The sequence below is a fragment of the Eschrichtius robustus genome, chromosome 1, assembly GCF_028021215.1.
Source record: "Eschrichtius robustus isolate mEscRob2 chromosome 1, mEscRob2.pri, whole genome shotgun sequence".
In the NCBI taxonomy this organism is placed as follows: Eukaryota; Metazoa; Chordata; class Mammalia; order Artiodactyla; family Eschrichtiidae; genus Eschrichtius; species Eschrichtius robustus.
In genome coordinates, this window is record NC_090824.1 from 14,776,759 (window position 1) to 14,794,581 (window position 17,823).

Consider the following 17,823-nt stretch of genomic DNA (forward strand, 5'->3'; position numbering starts at 1 on the left):
GCTTTTAATCTTATGAGTGTCAAATATTTTACTTTAATGGTATCTTTATTGTTATTATTCTTCATAGCTCTTTCTGTTTGAGTAATGCAATCAGGCAAAATAAAGGTAATAGCACAAATTCAGCACTTTTAGAATAATAATTCTTTGTCTCAGAATGGAAAGTGCCATCTGCAGGCTGTTCTGAAATGCTGATTGGGATCTGCAAAGATGGAATTAGGAATGTCTTAGGCCTCTTTTGGTTGCAAGTAACAGAAAGCAGCTAGCTCAAGAAGAAATATATAAAGATAGAGACCTATTGGAGGCAGTACCAAGGGTCTCAGGACCCCAAGGCCAGGCTTGTAGCTGGGAGGCACCAGGACTGGGAACCAGACGACTGCCAAGAATGCAGGCAGCACTCGGCTCCTCACTGCTTCTTTCTGTGCGTCCTCTGTGTTTTCTCTAACGTTGTGTATGAAGTGGTCAGTGGTCATCGGTAGCTTTCAAGCTAAATAGCCTCTGTAGACGAGAGTAGCCCAGGTGGACCAGCCATCTTTGGGTCTCAGTTCCCAATTCCCAGGAGCAATGGGAATTCTGATTGGAAGAATTGTAGTCATGTGACACCCCCCTCCCCGGTCCAGTCAGCTGGTCCAGGAGAGCCGTCTCATGACGTGAATCATGGCAACCCGGGGCTCTCCCCGTGGGCGAGGGAAGGCGCAGCTCCAGAGAAAGAGGCTCGGTGTGAATGGACCTGACACCTGCAGTAGGGCTGTGTTTGTATATTTTTGTGAGAAGGACGGTGACCCTGACTCCTCACGCAGACTTCAGTGATGCCCCCCACACTTCTGCAGGAATCTGAATGCATATTCCAGAGCTTGGGTTTCTGAGGGGAACCCCCAAAAGCAATTTATAGTCAACTGCCTATTGCTTAGCTGGGCGAAAGGAATCAACAGTATGAGTAGCTCCGGTTACTGTTTCCACAGAACCAGCAGACTTTCTGGTTCTTCCCTTAGACACTGATGTCTCCACTTTATAGATGGGGAAACTGAGGCTGGAAGGACAATGTGTCACCTGATGTCATGTCACTTGTTCTGGCTGACTCCAAAATGCAGAGGCAACCATGCTGCTAGGTTTGAGCTTTATCTCTACAAGCTGACAGCCGATGCCTCGTGGGTATGTAGGGAGGACAGTAGGTGGTTAATAGGAAAGTGGCTGGTTACACGTTGGACCGAAGTGGAAAATTCGCTGGGAATAATCCATATTGGGTAATATTTGTGCACATCGTGAGGACTTAACCTCAGCATGAACTTTCTATATAGAAACCTAAAATCCATGTAAATGTTTTAGTTGGACTTCAGGCCATAGGGCATCATTTTGAGTAGAGAGTGTCACAGGGATAGAGTTCTGACTGGTCCAGCCAGCGTCATCCCCTACTCATCGCTCAAAGGATTCCATTGTCTGTAATATGGGGGATGGCGCTAATTGGAAAACTGTGGCTTATCAGTCAGTGCTAACTAACAGAATCATGGAGCCAGGGAGGTTGGTGCAGTTTCTCCAAGAGTGATCATTGTGGGTGGCGAGTATTGAGTGAGGTGTAGAGAATCGAACTGCCTATATAGATGCTGCTGCCGTGGGAAGAGCTCTGGGGGCCAGGCCCAGACACTGACCATCTGTGAGACCCCAGGCGAGTCGCTGCCCGCTCTTCACCACTCCGCTTTGTTTCTCCCTTTCTTTTTAATATGTTGTAAAAAAAAAAAATCATAAAGCACAAAAAGATATATAGTGAAAACTGTCATCCTCCTGTCAGAGAAATACAGCTCTAGCCCCCCTCCCCAGAGGTAACCGGCACGATCAGTTTGTTACGTGTCGTTTGATAGCCGATGCCTTTACACACCTGAGTACGTGTGCACATTTATGCAGATGGGGACATACCATATGCATTATTCTGATCATAAAGATCTTTCTGTATCAATGCATATACAGCTATCCTTTTTTGGGACTCCGGAGTTTTTCACTGTGTGGCTGGATTAAAGTATCCGCTGGTCTTGGACATTCTACAGATTGGGTTGCAAAGTGGCGTTTTGTTGGTTCATTTCCTTAACTGAGTGAGGTTGAAGGCCATTTGTATTTTTTTCTGTATGTTTCTTCCTTGTGCCCGCTGCTCTTTTTTTTTTCCCATTGAATTTTTCTTTTTCTTACTACACCTCATTTTCCAAAGAGGTAATGATCCAAGTGCCAGTCAGTTCTACAGTTAGGAATATTTTAGCCAGGGGAGAGATCTGATGGATGTTTACTGAGAAGTCCGGGTACCTGGGAAAAGGCCCCGCGTCAGCTGCAGAGGCTGACTTGGTTTACCTGGTCCCTTTCTTCCTCCCCATTGTTGTGAGGTGAGGTCATGCCGAGTTCCTCAACAAGCCTCAGACTTAGTAGGGGGAATACCTGCCCAATAGTGGGGCTTGACCAGTTTTTGCTGGTTGAACAAAAGAGAGAACACGGCATCGTGGGACAAGATTATCTTTGGGATCAACTAGTTCTCTAGACATTGACCTGGGTTCAAATCTTCTTGGCTCCAGAATTTGCAAGCCATGCAAACATCTCTGGACCACAGTTTCCTCATCTGTAATATGGGAATAATAATACTGATGTTGCCAGGCTGTTTTGAGCAATAGAAAGAACATAGTAAAGTATCGAGCACATGACAGGTTTTCAGTAATTGACAGCTTCTAGTATTAGTGTCATTGTTCTGATCAGGACTATTATTGCCATCACCATAAACCCAACGAGTGACAGTAGGGCCAAGGGCTAAGACTAAACAATTGATTCATGAGATGACCATGTTATATGAGACTGTGACTTTTGCAGACCATCTGCGTCTTTGCAATAAAAGTTTATTTGCACCTACATTGATTTCATTTGTCTTGTGACCATCATTTTCTTACAGGCTTTAAGCCTCTGTTGCTAGACATAGTACATAATGCCCGTGTAGTTTCAATGCCCATCCAGTTTTCGGGCCTTGAAAAGGGAGAGTGATTTGAAAGTATTCTACTTGAATTCTTAGTGAGAAAGATCTGAAAACTCTGCTCCTCACCTTGCCTCCCCCAAGAAGTCTGAGAGATCAAAACAAATAATCTTTCTCTCTGCATCCCTTAAACCCAACTTAAGAAATTAATGAAGGAAGATGGATAGAGTGAAATAAGACTCATCGAGAAGAGATGGGAACCTCCTAATTGATTCCCACAAAGCTGCTGGTTATTTACAACTAGGAAAATTGCCTGCTTGGAGATACCAATTCAGCGCTCTGGTTCCACTGGCTTGACAGGAAAAAGTCACTGCGCCTGGCTGGAAAAGCTCTTAGGGAGGAGGAAAGTAGAGTGAATTACATCTGACTGTTTAACACCGTCTCATTCATTGATTTCTGCCTTTTCCCCCAGTGGATCATTCGCAGTCTCTTTTTTAGTGTATAATTGTTCATTTTAAATTTTCATGTTTGCTCTAGCTGGGTGTATGTTAATTACTGGCAGTCTGTAATTATGTTGTCTATTTGTCATTTCCATGGCGGCAAGGGTAGTAAGCTAGAACTCTTCCAATAGCAAGAATTTTAATTTATAATTCCCTCCCCCCAAACCATTTAGAAATTGATACGTTTCACTCACATTCTAGATGTAGTTCAGTAAATGCCATGTTATTGATGTTCATTATCAGGTTTTAAGCTAAGAAATGCTGCTGTACTCTAACTTAGAGATTCCCAAGCTTTTGGTGTATTCATTCAACCCACAGCCACTTATTGAGCACCCACTGCACACTAGGTGCTTGGGATGTATCTCTGAATAGAACAGACAAAATAAAATATCCTGTAGTTCTCTGTGTAACCGAAGGACTGCCCAGCTGACCCCTAAAGCCACTGTCTGGCTGGCGGCAATGGCTGTGTGTCCCCCAGGCTGCCAAACACTTGTCTGTTCCCAGCACTGTAATAATGAGGAATATGGTAAGAAGTTAGAAGCCACTGGCAATTAAAGTTATTATTTCACGTTAAAGTCCCCGTATATGATATTGGCAGCTGAGACATACATGGAAAACATAATAGTTTAAAGATCATCAGATTAGTTCCAGACATCCCCAGGATCTGGGTGCAAATTAAATTAGAGGTACATCAAATTGATCCAATCAAGACACAGGGCTGGGATTAGGGGGCATGTTCTTGCTGTATGGACCAGGTAAACAGAGTGACCGTTGATACTGCCTAAAGCCACATGCCTCAAAGGAAGTTCCAGCACCCTAGATTGAAATTGACCCCTGGAAATGATTCCCAAGACTGGGCTGTTCTGGTGCTATGAGTACAGAAGGTGGGGACTTGGGAAGGGTCGAGAGTGGAGCTGAAGACTAAAGGTTCAGTGAAACTGATTTAAGAGATGGTCCTGCTGGTGGATAATGCTGAAGAGCAGCTGCTTACGGGAGAAGGGATCTGGGGGAAGTTAAGCAGTTGGAAATGCTCTATCTAAAAAAGGCATATGACTTGAGTTCCCCATAGTCATTCAGCAACTTTTTTTTAGTACTTATAGAATGTGCTAGAGTGTGAACAAGACAGAGGTCCTGCCCACATGGAGCTTCCATTTCAGTGGGGGAAGCAAGACAGACAAATAGGACAGACAGATGGACAGATAACCAAATGTGATATAATATAATACAATGTTGTACAGTTATGAGTGCTACAAAGAATTATAAATGGGATAAAGGAATAGAGTGATCAAGGTATCCTACTCTATTAGTCGTTTTTTGCACTTCACTAGTTCTCAGTATGAGAAGAAGACATTAAGGGGAGGGGTGGTCACGTTTTGTTCCTTTGGGGTTTTTTGGTTTTGTTTGTTTTCTCCCAAGTCAATACAGGGCTTTTAGTGCCTCTTTAAAATATCGCAGAGAGGTCTTAGGAATCATCTGGCATCTTGTTGTTTCTGTAGCTGGATAACTTAAATCTTACTCATCACCTGCTGAACTGGTCCTTCTGCAGAGATGTAGATACCATCTAAAATTTTTCTAATATTCTTGTTTTCAACTGTTGTGGCTTGCTGAATCAAAGCAGCTGAATTTGATGCAATTTCAGTGTCATTTTCTTTGAGAATTAACTCACCTTTCTGGGCTTGAGGTACTGAACTAGCAATGTCTGGCCTCACCTGAACCCGGAATATCTATTTTTTGCCCAAGAAATTTCAGATTTCAACAAGAGACCTGTTCTGAATAACAACATTGATGGGGAGATGAGCATACACAGACCTCATTTTGTAATGGAAACCCAACATAACACCCTTGATCATGTTCTGTACGTGATACAGATAGTCGAAAAGTGGCCAGTTTCTTTCTGTATCCCTGCCATTTGTCAACCTGGAGCCTCTTTCTTTTCTTTCCAAGGAAACTGAGTTCTACATTGATATGATTGAAGTCCCTCCAAAAGGCTCTTCTGGTTCCCTTCACAGTAATTGTGTGGCCCTTCACACAGTAATTGTGTGATGTCAGCATTTTCTGGAATGTCTGCAGTTTGATTGCTGAGAATGGTCTTCATTCTCACAGTAGATGCAGCAAAGAACAGTTTTTATTTTTAACTAAACCTTGTGAGATAATTGTAGATTCATATGGAGCTGTAAAACAATTGTAATTCAGAGAAATTCTGTTTCTCCCAATGGTAACATCTTGCAAAACTATAGTATAATATATATAATCTCATCTGTGTCTACAAAAGAATCTTGCTGGGGTTTTGATAGGAATTGCATTAAGCCTGTATATCAGTTTGAGGACAAATGACATCTTTACTATGTTGCGTCTTCTAATCCATGAACATGGTATACCTCTCTGTTTGTTTAGATCTTCTTTGATTTCTTTTATGAGCATTTTTGTAGTTTTCAACATATAAGTCCTATACGTGTTATATTTACACCCAAGTATTTCATTTTTCTTGAACAATTGTAAATGATATTATTTTAAAATTTTTGGTATCCATTCATTTATTGCTAGCATATAGGAATATAGTTGATTTTGTGTGCTTATCTTGTATTCTGAGACCTTGCTGAATGTACATTTTAGTCCTAGGAGGTTTTTTGTATATTCTGTAGGATGTTCTATGTAGACAGTCTGCAAATAAAGACAGTTTTATTTCTTCCCTTTTGATCCATATGCCTTTATTTCACTTTCTTGCCTTATTTCACTGGTTAGAACTTCCAACACTATGTTAAATAAGAGTGGTGAGAGCAGACATCCTCGCCTTGTTCTCAATCATAGGGAGGAAAGCATTCAGTCTTTCCTTATTAAGCATAATGTTAGCTGTAGGGTTTTCTAATAGATGCTCCTTGACAAGTTGGGTAAGACCCCTTCTATTCCTAGTTTGCTGGGCATTTTTATCATGATTAGATGTATTTTTCATATACCTTTTCTACATCAGTTGATATGATCATATGATTTTTCTTCTATAGCCTGTTGACATGGTGGATTACTTTGATTGATTTTTGAATACTGAACCAGTCTTCCATCCCTGGAATAAACCCCACTTAGTCACAGTATATAATTCTATTTAAATATTCCTGAATTATATTTATTAATATTTTGTTAATTTGGTCTGTACCTTGCCTTTTTTATACGGTCCTTAGTTGGTCTGCTTTCTTCTCTCTGCCTTTCAGAGTCTTCTTATGTTTGTCTTATATTTAATGTCCATCGTTTTTAGTTGTGTTTGGTGGGAAGAATAGAGAAAAGTATGTCTGTTCCATTTCCTGGAAGCAGAAGTCCCTTCAGATGGTCAATTTTTAGGTATACTTTTAAGCAGCTGTATAATTTACTACCAGAAGAAAAGAAAATCCTGAATTCAGGTCTTGATGAATAAAAATGTTTGACCAAGTTACTGGTTTGACTTGCTTGATTCTAAAAGAAGCTGAACAAAGAGATTTAGGCTGAGCAAAAAGGTGTAAACATGTCAGGTCTTCAGTATCACTCCTGTACTTCCCAGCAGAAGAAAGACCTGTTAGGGTCATCAAAGTGTCAGGGACATTATACAGACTCTTACCCCAGCAGATTGGCACGCACCGATAGAAGCCTTTTGATGAACTTCAATCCACTGTCGTGCCGACAGCATTCACTTAAATTGCATTTCCGGGACTTCCCTGGTGGTGCAGTGATTAAGACTCCACGCTCCCAGTGCAGGAGGCCCGGGTTTGATCCCCGGTCAGGGGACTAGATCCCAAGTGCATGCCGCAACTAAGAGTTCGTGTGCCGCAACTAAGAGTTCACGTGCCGCAACTAAGACCTGTTGCAACCAAATAAATAAATATTTATAAAAAATAAAAAATAAATTGCATTTCCTGCAAGCTGTTGGTAATACCAGATATTTACAAAAAGGTGCTGTAGGCACTGCTGCATGCTCTCAGTTGCCTATCAACAGTTATTTGCCAAATAATTGTGTGTCGGGGGGCCTGAAACTTAGGCCAAGGGGGACTTTTCTTCTGTTGTAGACAGATGCTGATGACTGGTCAAGGAGATGCGTTCTCAGAGGGTCAGTGAGAATCTCTTCTGCATCAGAAGAGCTCCCATTCTTTGCTTTCATTGGTTGGCTTATTTTTCTGCCTTTCTTATGATTTCCAAGAAATATGGCACGGTAGTAGAGGTCACAGAGATTCAGTGGGGGAATCAATAAGCCACAGGGTTCTAACAACCCCTGGTTTCAAAGGTCCCTCTCCATGGTGAAGTTTTCAAAACAGCAGATATTTTCCATTCTCCTCTTATCTTCCTGCTGGTTTACTTTAGCAAGTATTTGCATGCACCTACTGTGAGTGCAGTGATTGAGTAAGAAATGATCCCTGCTCTCAAGGAGTGGTAGGGAGAGAGGGTACAAATGACCATAGTTCAGGGGTCACCAAGGAGCAGACATAATGCCATCAAAGGTCAGATGCAGGTAACTTGGCTTTCTGCTGGTGAAATTTGAGCTGGTGCTTCAAGAGTTAGGAGGATTTCAGCAGCTGGGGGTAGGGTGGCACTGCTGGCAATGGGTGGGCCAAGAGGTGAAAGCATAGGCACGTTCAGGGAACATAGCACAGAGCACGTAGGGCTGGACTGAAGAGAGAACAGCGCTTTCCTCACCAGCGCTCACCTGCCCAACCATTGAAAATAAACATCTTTTCCCCATATGACCGTTAGAACCATAATGTCTTTCCACTTAAGTTTTTCCTTCCACTTTACCTAAAGTGGGCTTTTGTCATCCCCTCATTCATTTGTGCTCTTGAGTTAAGACTTCAAAGTGTGCTTACCTACCTAGCGTTAGAGGTTGAATTGCACCCTCCACCCCAAGATATGTTGGAAGTCCTAACCCACCCTTCGGTACCTGGGAATGTGACCTTATTTGGAAATAGGGTCTTTGCAGATGGAATCTGTTTATGTCTTGTAATCAAGATGAGGTCACTAGGGTGGGCCCTGATCCACTGTGATGGGTGTCCTTATTAGAAGAGGGAAATTTAGACACAGACACACACGGGAAGAACTCCATGAGATGATGGAGGCAGAGATTGGAGCTGCAAGCCAAGGGGTGCCAGGATGGGTGACCAGCACTGGAAGAGGCAAGGAAGCATTCTCTCCTACAAGTTTCAGAGGGAGCGTGGCCCTGCCAGCACCTTGATTTTGGACCTCGTTGCTTTAAGCTACCCAGTTTGTGGTTCTTTGTTATGGCAGCCCTGGGAACTAACATACCTAGTTTATACCCAGCCCTCTACTTGTGGAATTCGACTGGGATTCTACAGTCTGTCAGGGAGGTTCAGTTGTGCCTGTTGAGGTCACATCGGTGGCTAATAGGTGGTCTTTGCAGGGGGAATTTGATCGTCAGAGGGGCTCCTCGGTTTTCTGGTCTTTAGGCTGAGGTTTCTGGGATCTACATGGAGGACAGTGAGCTGGTGACAGAGGGTGGAGTGAGCAGGCACAGCCGACTGTGACGTGGTTCCCATTAGGAAATTGGAGTAGATGGGAACTAAAGGGTTCTAGGGCAAAAGACTTCAGAGTTCATTTAGACCAACTCTTCCTCCTGCCACATGGTAAACTGCCCTGGAAAGAAGTATCATGTGACCCATCCAAGGCCACTCTGCTAGTAACAGATTCAGGACTTGAATTCAGATCTTAAATCTCACATCCAGACCTCTAAGATTTCTACAGGGACTCTGAAGTCTGTGGTTCTGACTTTGGAAAGTTTTTTTGGGGTCACAGCGTTTTAACTTAACGCCTTTAGACTCTTCTTTATTTACTGGGGCCGGTGGGGGGAAGAAAGAAGAGGCACTTTAAAAAAGAAAAAGCAGAAAAGGGGAACATGTTGACCTTCAGGAAAGGGATTTGAAAGAATAAGTTTATGCATCTTTAAAATAAAAGACCCAAGGGTATTTAGTTTTACTATGTGTCATTGAAAAATAAAATCCACCCCAGCCTCAAGTGGATGGGAAGTTCCAGCTCACAGGTTCATTCACTGACCGTCCGACCCACGTGTTGCAGAGGGTAGAATTTATAAAATCAGCAGCTATTATATGACCTCAGACACCACAGGTTGCACTTTCAGCCTCATTCTGAGTTTCCTATCCCTCTGCAGGGTGAAGTAAGAGCCACTAATGTTGTTTCCATAGATTTCATCTTTCCAGGCTTGGTTTAAATCTCGAGTGCAGGATGCCAGGTAGATTCATTACGGCAGTAGCAATGCACACACGCCATCATGGTAGCTTTAAATCAATCTCTCTCCTAAAGGTTCCGGGGAATGTCACTTACAAGGCACATTGCTTGCGTGAGTGTCCTTTGTGTTGGGTGCCCTGGAATGTAATTTCTATCAGGAAGACGTAAAGGAGACACGGGGAGGAATCATTTTGCTTGACAGCACACTTTGAAAGGAAGGGGAGTTTGTTATTGTCATTTTTTGTTGTTACTATGATTGTTTCTTGGGTTCCTCCAACAAAGAAATGCCGTGTGGCTTTCAAAAGTCTCCCCGTGCAAATGCTTCCCGTCACCAGTGATCAGCGTCCTGCCATTTTGAAATCCAGAAGTGGCTTTAGCAGCCCTTATGACATGATCATTGCCGGGAGCTGGAGACCAGCCTCTCAGAGAAGTCGACACTCTCATCTTCCATCTTCCTGTACGCGCTCTAAGTGCTGGTGCGCTGTCACTTTAACGAACTGTCACCCTGAAATGGGGTTGCTTCAATCCGGTGCTGTGGAAAAACAAGGTTAGAAGAGCAGAGACTTTTGTTGATAGTGAGCAAGTGGGATTTGTTAAACCAATATTGAAAGATGGTTTGCACAACTCTTGGCAGCTCATGTTACTTCTGAAAAGATGTGCTCTTTCGGCCCTGGTTGGCACAGATACAGTTAAAGTTGCATCAGGACCTTTGTTATATAATCCTTCCCAGTTATATAATTTGGGGTCCTGTTTTTTCTTGCCCTGGTTTATATCGATTGAAACAAGGATAGAAGATCACAGCAGTTCATAGTTTCCTGTAATAGCGGAGGCAGTCATGTTATTGATTAAAGCACATGGGATCTATTGCTTGTCAGTAATACTATATGCAGGAGGAACTATGTGTATGTGAACAGTTTGTGTGTGAAAAATATAAAATGAGTTTCAGGCATATCATCCTACAGACGAGCAGTTTAAAAGAACTGACTTTCAGATTCTGGCTTACACGAACCTTCTGGTCTCAGCCCATGTCTCTAGCTGGTCAGAAACTGGAAGCCAGCCTAGATACGGAAACGTACAATACGGTAGGGACTTTTATGGCTGCCATGAGTGGCCCCTATGACATTTTCCAGGCCTGGCCCAGATACAATTAGGAGACGTTATAAGCTAAGGGCAGGTAGGATCCTTGAGACTTCAGTTCACACTTTCCTGCAGCACTGAGCTCACCTATCTCTGAAGTGACTGCTATCACCTGCTTCTATCTTGGTCTCCTCCCAGTTATTTCAAATATAAATTTAATAGCCAATAATTTGTGGCCCCCAGCCAATTGATTTGAGCAGACCTAGAAATCAATTACACCACTGTCCCCCTACTCCCACCTACCCAGCCTGGGAAGATTGTAGAGCAAGCACATCTGTCCCATGCCCCAGCTCAGAGGCACCCCTAAGTAGGAGACAAGGATCAGAAAACAGTACCACATAGGGCAGCCATGCTATTACTTGACCTACTTCTGACTCCAGATGCGAGGGTTCTGTGTCTGTCCCTTCCAGGGCCCCAGCACCCTGACTGTCTGGCTGGGACCTTCTCAGCAGCTCTTGGTCCTCAGGGAGTGGTGCCCACATCCTGCTCTAACAAGACTCTAGTCGTCGGAACCGTGAACCGTGAAGGACGCACCTTCCACGCTGCCGGCAGATCAGATCCGACCCCCACCTTGCCCCTTCCCCACCACTTGGACCTGGACCCACTCTACTCCTTTTCCTCCTCAGCCACCCTCCCTCTCAGGTTCTTAGCTCCTGCCAGCTCCCTGCCACCCCCTCCCCAGGCCTGACCGCTCTTGACTCCCAGAATTCATTGTGGCCAAGAAGCCACGCTAACATCTTTCTACAAAACAGTAATATTTTGCTTCAAATACTTCCTAAGAAGCAAGTACTAAAACATCAAATCGGGTTGTGGGTAATTTCAGTTTTCTTCTTCATACCCTTCTTTCTTTTTTTTTTTTTTTTTTTTGGCTGTGCCACACAGCATGCAGGATCTTAGTTCCCTGACCAGGGATCGAACCCACGCCCCCTGCAGTGAAAGCGCAGAGACCTAACCACTGAACCACCAGGGAATTCCCAACCCTTCTTTCTTTAGATCACATTTTCTGCAGTGAACATGTACTATTTTTTTAACTGGAAAGAAAAAATATATATTGTAAAATAGCAGTTGGGAAGATGGCAAATAAAAACAAGTAGTCTTTTTTGTGCAGTAGAATAACAACAACAGTAAAATCATCCCAAGGTAAATCAATGCAGAAATATTAGGCAACCTTGCTCCTCCTCATCAAGTAATAAATGGCCTTTCACAGGTGAGATGAGGTGGGACATTACTGTCATTACCATCAACCTCAAGTCCTGATATTTTTGCAGAGTTGCTGGGCATGTCCTACTCCAGTAGACACCATGGGAATTTATTACAGTGTTGTTGGGAGGCTCAAATGAGAAAATAGATGTGAAAGTACTTTATAAATGGAAGCTATTATTTTCCACAAAAAGTAGAGAACTTTCATCTACATTGGGAGACAAGGCAGAACATAGTAAGGATGTTTATACAATTTAACATAGGGGAAGATGTGGCCATTACGATCTAAGAACTTAAGTTCATCTATTCATTTGATAAATATTTATTGGGGCCTGGCACAGTTCTTGGTGCTTGGGATTCATCAGTGAAGAAAACAGACACAAATCCCTGCCTCGTGGAGCCTCGTGAGGGAAACAGATGAGAAACAAAAAAATCTAATAAATAAAAAAGAAGTGGTCATCAAAATAACAACAGTAAGTAACACTCCAATAATGCTTATTTTGTGCCAGGCATGTATGTAATATATTTAATCCCAAATACTCTATGAAGTAGATACTATTATCAACCCCATGGTGGGGGGAAATGACCCACAGAGAGGTGAAGTGACTTGCCCAAGGTCATACAGCTAGTAATGCTGGCACTGGAAATCAGTTTCACAGAGGAAGTTAGTGGGTGAGAAGCCAGTGGAGAAAGAAACGGAACGGGGTGAGGGGGTATCCATTCAGCAGACATTTCTGAGTGCTCTGTGCCTGGCACTGTGTTGGATGCCTGGGATATAGAAATGCAAGGGGCATTATCCCTGCCCTGGAGAGGTTCACAGTCTCCTAGGGGAGATTAGGGGTACACAGACATATGAGCAAACCATGTGGTGTGATATACCATCCTCCTTGGTTACCTAGGACAGCAGAGGTACCATATTGGAAAAGCATTGCTTTCTGTGACACTTGTGTTTTGGACTAGTGATTTCATGGCATCAGCGGCCTTACCTTTGTCCAAAGACAATTGATCGTGGTGTTGTACCCTCGCTTTCATTGCAGAACTTCTAGGCATGAGAGGCTGATCAAGCCAATAGCTACTTTGGTTAGACTCCAGGCCGCAAAGCCAAGGTCCTTGGCCGTCCTGAGCTCATCTCTCCCGTCTGCACCAGGAGGGCCAGTTCAGTTCCCCTTGATGTCTGTCTGTTTTTAGTTGGTGTCTGTGGTATAGCCGTTGTTCACTCTTTTGAATGTCACCCGTCCCTCCTTTCGTCTCATTGGCCTCAGAGAGTGTCACACAGAGGGACAACCCTTTGCATCCCCTGCCTGTCCCCAGCCCTGCCCATGGTCCTCCATCCCAACATTGGCAGAGGTGGGCCAGGGAGACCTCATGCCTACTGAGGATAAGCCATTGCAAGTTTATTTCCTGCTAGTGAGGGGTCAGTAGCGTTTGGTTCCTGCCCAAATACAGTCTATTTATTCCCAGAGCTGAAAGTCACAAGGACTTAATAAATGCTCTGGTGCTGTAGGGTTTTTGTTTGTTTGGGGTTATATTTGTTTCTCTACTTCTTCTGTCTGACAAAGTCCTCTGAAGAGGTGAATTGTCTTTGCTCTTGCTGTGGATTCAAGAGATGAGTTTTGTCGTGTGGAAGTTCCGAACCCTTATCTTTCCCCGGGGCAACCACACTTAACCTCTTTTCTCATAGACATCAGTGCAGGAGAATGAGATTGTTAACATTCGACATCCATCATAGGTCAGGACTGCCCTCCCCTCTTTGGGGCAGCTGAAGGAATTCCCTCTGTTAGGCCCATGGTGGTTGTTTTGGTTGCTCATGAGAAGGCCTGGCACTTTATGACTGTTATTTCACCTAATTCTCAAAACAACCCACGTTAGGGTAGAGAAAACCCAGGCTCGGAGAAATAAAGTAACTTCTTCCCAGGCACACAGCACGCAAACAAGTAGAACAAGGACTTAAACCCAGATTTTTAAATTTCCGTTTGTTTTCTTTCCAATACTCTTTCTACTCCAAGTACTCTTCTGTGGGGAAATGAACTGAGCCTATCTTCCTAAAAGTGTCCTTTTTTTAAACACTTAAAAACACTTCCTTGTTCCTGCAAGCCATGCTTCTGAGTTTGTTTGTTTGCGAGGTTTTTTGTCTGCTGGTTGGTTGGTTGGTTGGTTGGTTGGTTGGTTGGTTGGTTTTTTGGTTCCTATTATTAAGCTAGAAGAGGCAGGAATGAAGATTTTTTTCCCGGTAAAATAAGAAATTGCCTTCTCTCTTCAAATCTGTGCTTTTCTATCTCTCCAAGCAAGTTGAAGATGATATTAAAAGAATAGCTCTATCTTACGGATTAACAGTGAGACACAAATTATTTAAATTCACGTTTTAAACTGTAGACATAGACTAACAGGTGATCCTTACGTACTGTGACCTTGTTAGTTTCTCAGACATTACCACGTTTTGCAGTAAATAGTGTTGACCAGACAGAAAGATAGGTTCATAACTGTGTGATCAGGAACATCTTGGGGCTCATTGATGAGGTTTAGGGGGTCTAGACAAATTCCTGAAATTGTGTTCAAAACATGTGCCTTCCTGAGCTTTTCTAATTAAAGAATTCTTCTTTTTCATCAGACCCTCAAAGGACGTGGTCACCATATCAGCGTCTTCAAACAGCACATACTTGTAATCTCACAGTTGCCCTGGGTCAGGAATCCAGGCCCAGCTTAACTGAGTCCTCTGCCCAGGGTCTCACCAGGCAGCAAACAAGTGTCTTAGGGCTGTGGTCCTTTCTGGAGTTGAGTCCTCCTTCAAGCTCATATAGTTGCTGCCAGAATTCAGATCCTTGTGGTTGCAGGGTGGAGGTCCCCTTTTCTTGCTGGCTCTCGGGTGGGGTAGATACCCACGTAGTCCCTGCCACGTGGCCCCCTCCCAGACTCTCACAATCAGGCAGCTGCTTCAAGGCCAGCAAGAGAATCTCTCATTCGGGTCTGCTGCGACACAGTCCTACCTGATGTAACATGACCCAGGAAGTGACTACCCGTCGCCTTTGCCGTATTTTATCACTAGAAGCAAGTAACACCTTCCATCTGTACTCAAAGGGAAGGAGATTATACAAGATCATGACCCACCGGGGGTCTCCTTAGTCTTTGTCTGCCATAATCACCTCCTAAAAACTCAAAAGATCCTCTGCTCTGGAATCTTTGAAAAGAGACACAGTTGACATGCCACAATCACGTCGTTAGTTCACTGAGGAGTCGCACCATATCCGTGGGAAGAAACCCGACATGACTGAATGGGGAAAAATTGATCAGTCTTATTTTATCTAGATGGAGTCAGCACCGTGAAGGGAGTATTAAATGAGAGAAAAGAGCTGATTCTAGGCTGTGTGGGAGAAGATCCACAGCACACGTGTATTACAGCCTATGTCAATATCGTGGCCACACTCGCTCTATTTTTTGAGACAAAAAGATCATGGTTTGGACAAATGAGAGGCAGCCAGACCCCAAAATAACTTCAGACTCCTCATTCCTGGGTGCTGAGGGGGTAGCTGCTTGTTGACTGAGATGATTCTTGGTTTGTTTGGAGTCTAATTCAACGTTAAGAAAAAAGTTCGAAATTGAATGTGAGTTGGTCTGTGGTCGAATTTAATGGGATATTCCCAGAGTTGCTCTTCCTTCTGGCTCTGTTTTCTTAGTGTATTAGTTTCCTCGGGCTGCTGTAGCAAAGTACCACAAACTAGGTGGCTTAAACAGCAGCCGTGTATGCTCACACGGTTCTGGCAGCCGGAAGTCTGAGATCAGGATGTCAGCGGGGCCATGCTCCCTCTGAAGGCTCTGGGGAAGGATGTGCTCCATGCCACCCTCCTAGCTTCTGGTACTTCCTTTACTTCGGGGGCATCACTCCCCTTTTCACATGGCATTTCCCCTGTGCTTCTGTTGTGTCGGTGTCCAAATTTCCCTTTTTTATAAGGACACCAGTCATATTGTAGGAAGGGCCCAACCTCCTCTAGTATGACCTCATCTTAACTAATTCTATCTGTGATGCCCCTGTTTCCAAATAAGATTATGTTCTGAGATGCTGGGTAGGACTTCAACATGCTAATTAATTGGGTGGGGGAAGTGGACACAATTCAACCCATAACACTTAATGAAGAATAATTTAAAATTTTCCTGATAGTCATGCTGTTCTGGCAAGTAAATCAAAGTCTCCCTGGTGGATCGATGGTCAGAGATAATTAGATTTGCCTCTCTCCCTCCACCCTCTCATTTGGGAGTTTACTATTTTCTCACTAGAATGGCATCCTTGCCTTTTGGACTTAATTTTAGAAATAAAACAGCTCTCATTCTACGTCTCAAATTGGTCAGTCATAAACCAATTTCTGGTAGTAGGATGCTTATCCAGAGGTCAGTTATCTGGCAACCTCACCTATAAGGTAGGTGGGGAATAGAAAACCAAGCTCACAGAGAAAACAGAAAAAATGCTGAGCAAAGATGTCACAGCAGTCAGGAAATAAACCCTTTTAAGAGAACCCTGTGGATTTTTGCTCACATCCTATTAACCTTTACTCTGCACATAATTCTAACAGACTTTTAAAGTTCACAGGACAGTAGAAGCATCAATATGTGAATGACAGACTCAGGGAAAATTCCAAACTAAATTCAGTTTAAATATTACTTCCGTTATGATGCCTTATCGATGTCTTCCTCTGAATTCCAGTATTATTTTATACCTTCATTAGTCAGTTGTCACCTGTTTTCTAACAATTTGTATCCATATTCTACTTTGTATACATATCTTAATTTCCCCTACCAGATGCTTGTAAGAGCCGGGACATACCCAGTTGTGCCTAACACAATACCTGACACACAGTAGGTACACCAATAAATTCGTATTGAAGACTGAATAACCAAAAAGGATAATTTTTTAGGTGAACAGTAATTAGGTAAGATAATAATTTAGGTGCCTAATAATTTTAGGCAGGGTGGAGTTTCAAAGCATTTTGAGCAAAAAAGATTCCTCTGATATTTCCCTTTTAAAATTAATTTTTATTAAAGTTACAAAATTTGAAACCTTACCTTTCATTAGGCTTTTAAGAGGTGGTCAGAAGATCTCAATTTATTTATTCTAGCGATTTTTAACAATCACTTTTAAGGGGACCTTTTGTTAATGCTCGGTCTGATTTGCAAACTTAGTTAATTAAACTCCTTTAAACATTTTAAACTACATTTGTAAAGGAAATCGAACATATTAAATGTATAAGTACTCAGTTGCCTGACTCAACAAACAAGCCGCCCAGAGCACTTAAGCAATTCTTATAAATCTAATTAAGCTTATAAGTATGTTACACCCTACGGTCTTTTAAGTTTTCTTCTACTGTATATGACTTCAGTGAGATTTTGATTTAAAATCAAAGTCTGAATTGGTTATTTAATTCCACATTTTAAGTTGATGTTTCAAGGCTGGTCGTTATTCTTACAGGGCAATTCTCTTAGTTATAGCAAATATTTAAAATACTAGATCTACATTGATTTCTTTTTTAAAAAAAAATTAATTTGACAGATCTCATTTTCTTAACCATGTTTGTACTTTATTCTAAATCTTCTCTGGGTTAAAAACTGCTCACTCACATTGTCCAAGAAGGAAAAGAAGGACACCCTCCCCTCTGCCTTCCAGAACCTTCTGCACATCAGGGATCTTTGGAAACTTCTGTTCACCAGCAGTGCCTCCCCTCCCATCCATGACTGTCCAGGGGAAGAACTACCACAAATCCCCATCAGGTGCTCCTTGGAGGGACCTCCCACGTACTTCGGGCAGCTTTGAGAGAGAAAGTCTGAGCAATCTGAGGCTCCTGGAGGCCGCTC

General features: G+C 43.0%; 1 protein-coding gene and 1 pseudogene across 5 annotated transcripts in view; one reads left to right on the plus strand and one right to left on the minus strand.

Annotated features, from left to right (window-relative positions):
- LOC137761994 (large ribosomal subunit protein uL6-like) overlaps positions 1 to 5,530 on the minus strand; it is a 28,484-nt pseudogene extending 22,954 nt beyond the window's left edge.
- Positions 1 to 17,823, plus strand: part of FOXN3 (forkhead box N3) — a 406,233-nt gene that overhangs the window by 320,356 nt on the left and 68,054 nt on the right. The gene's annotated exons all lie outside the window — the stretch shown is intronic.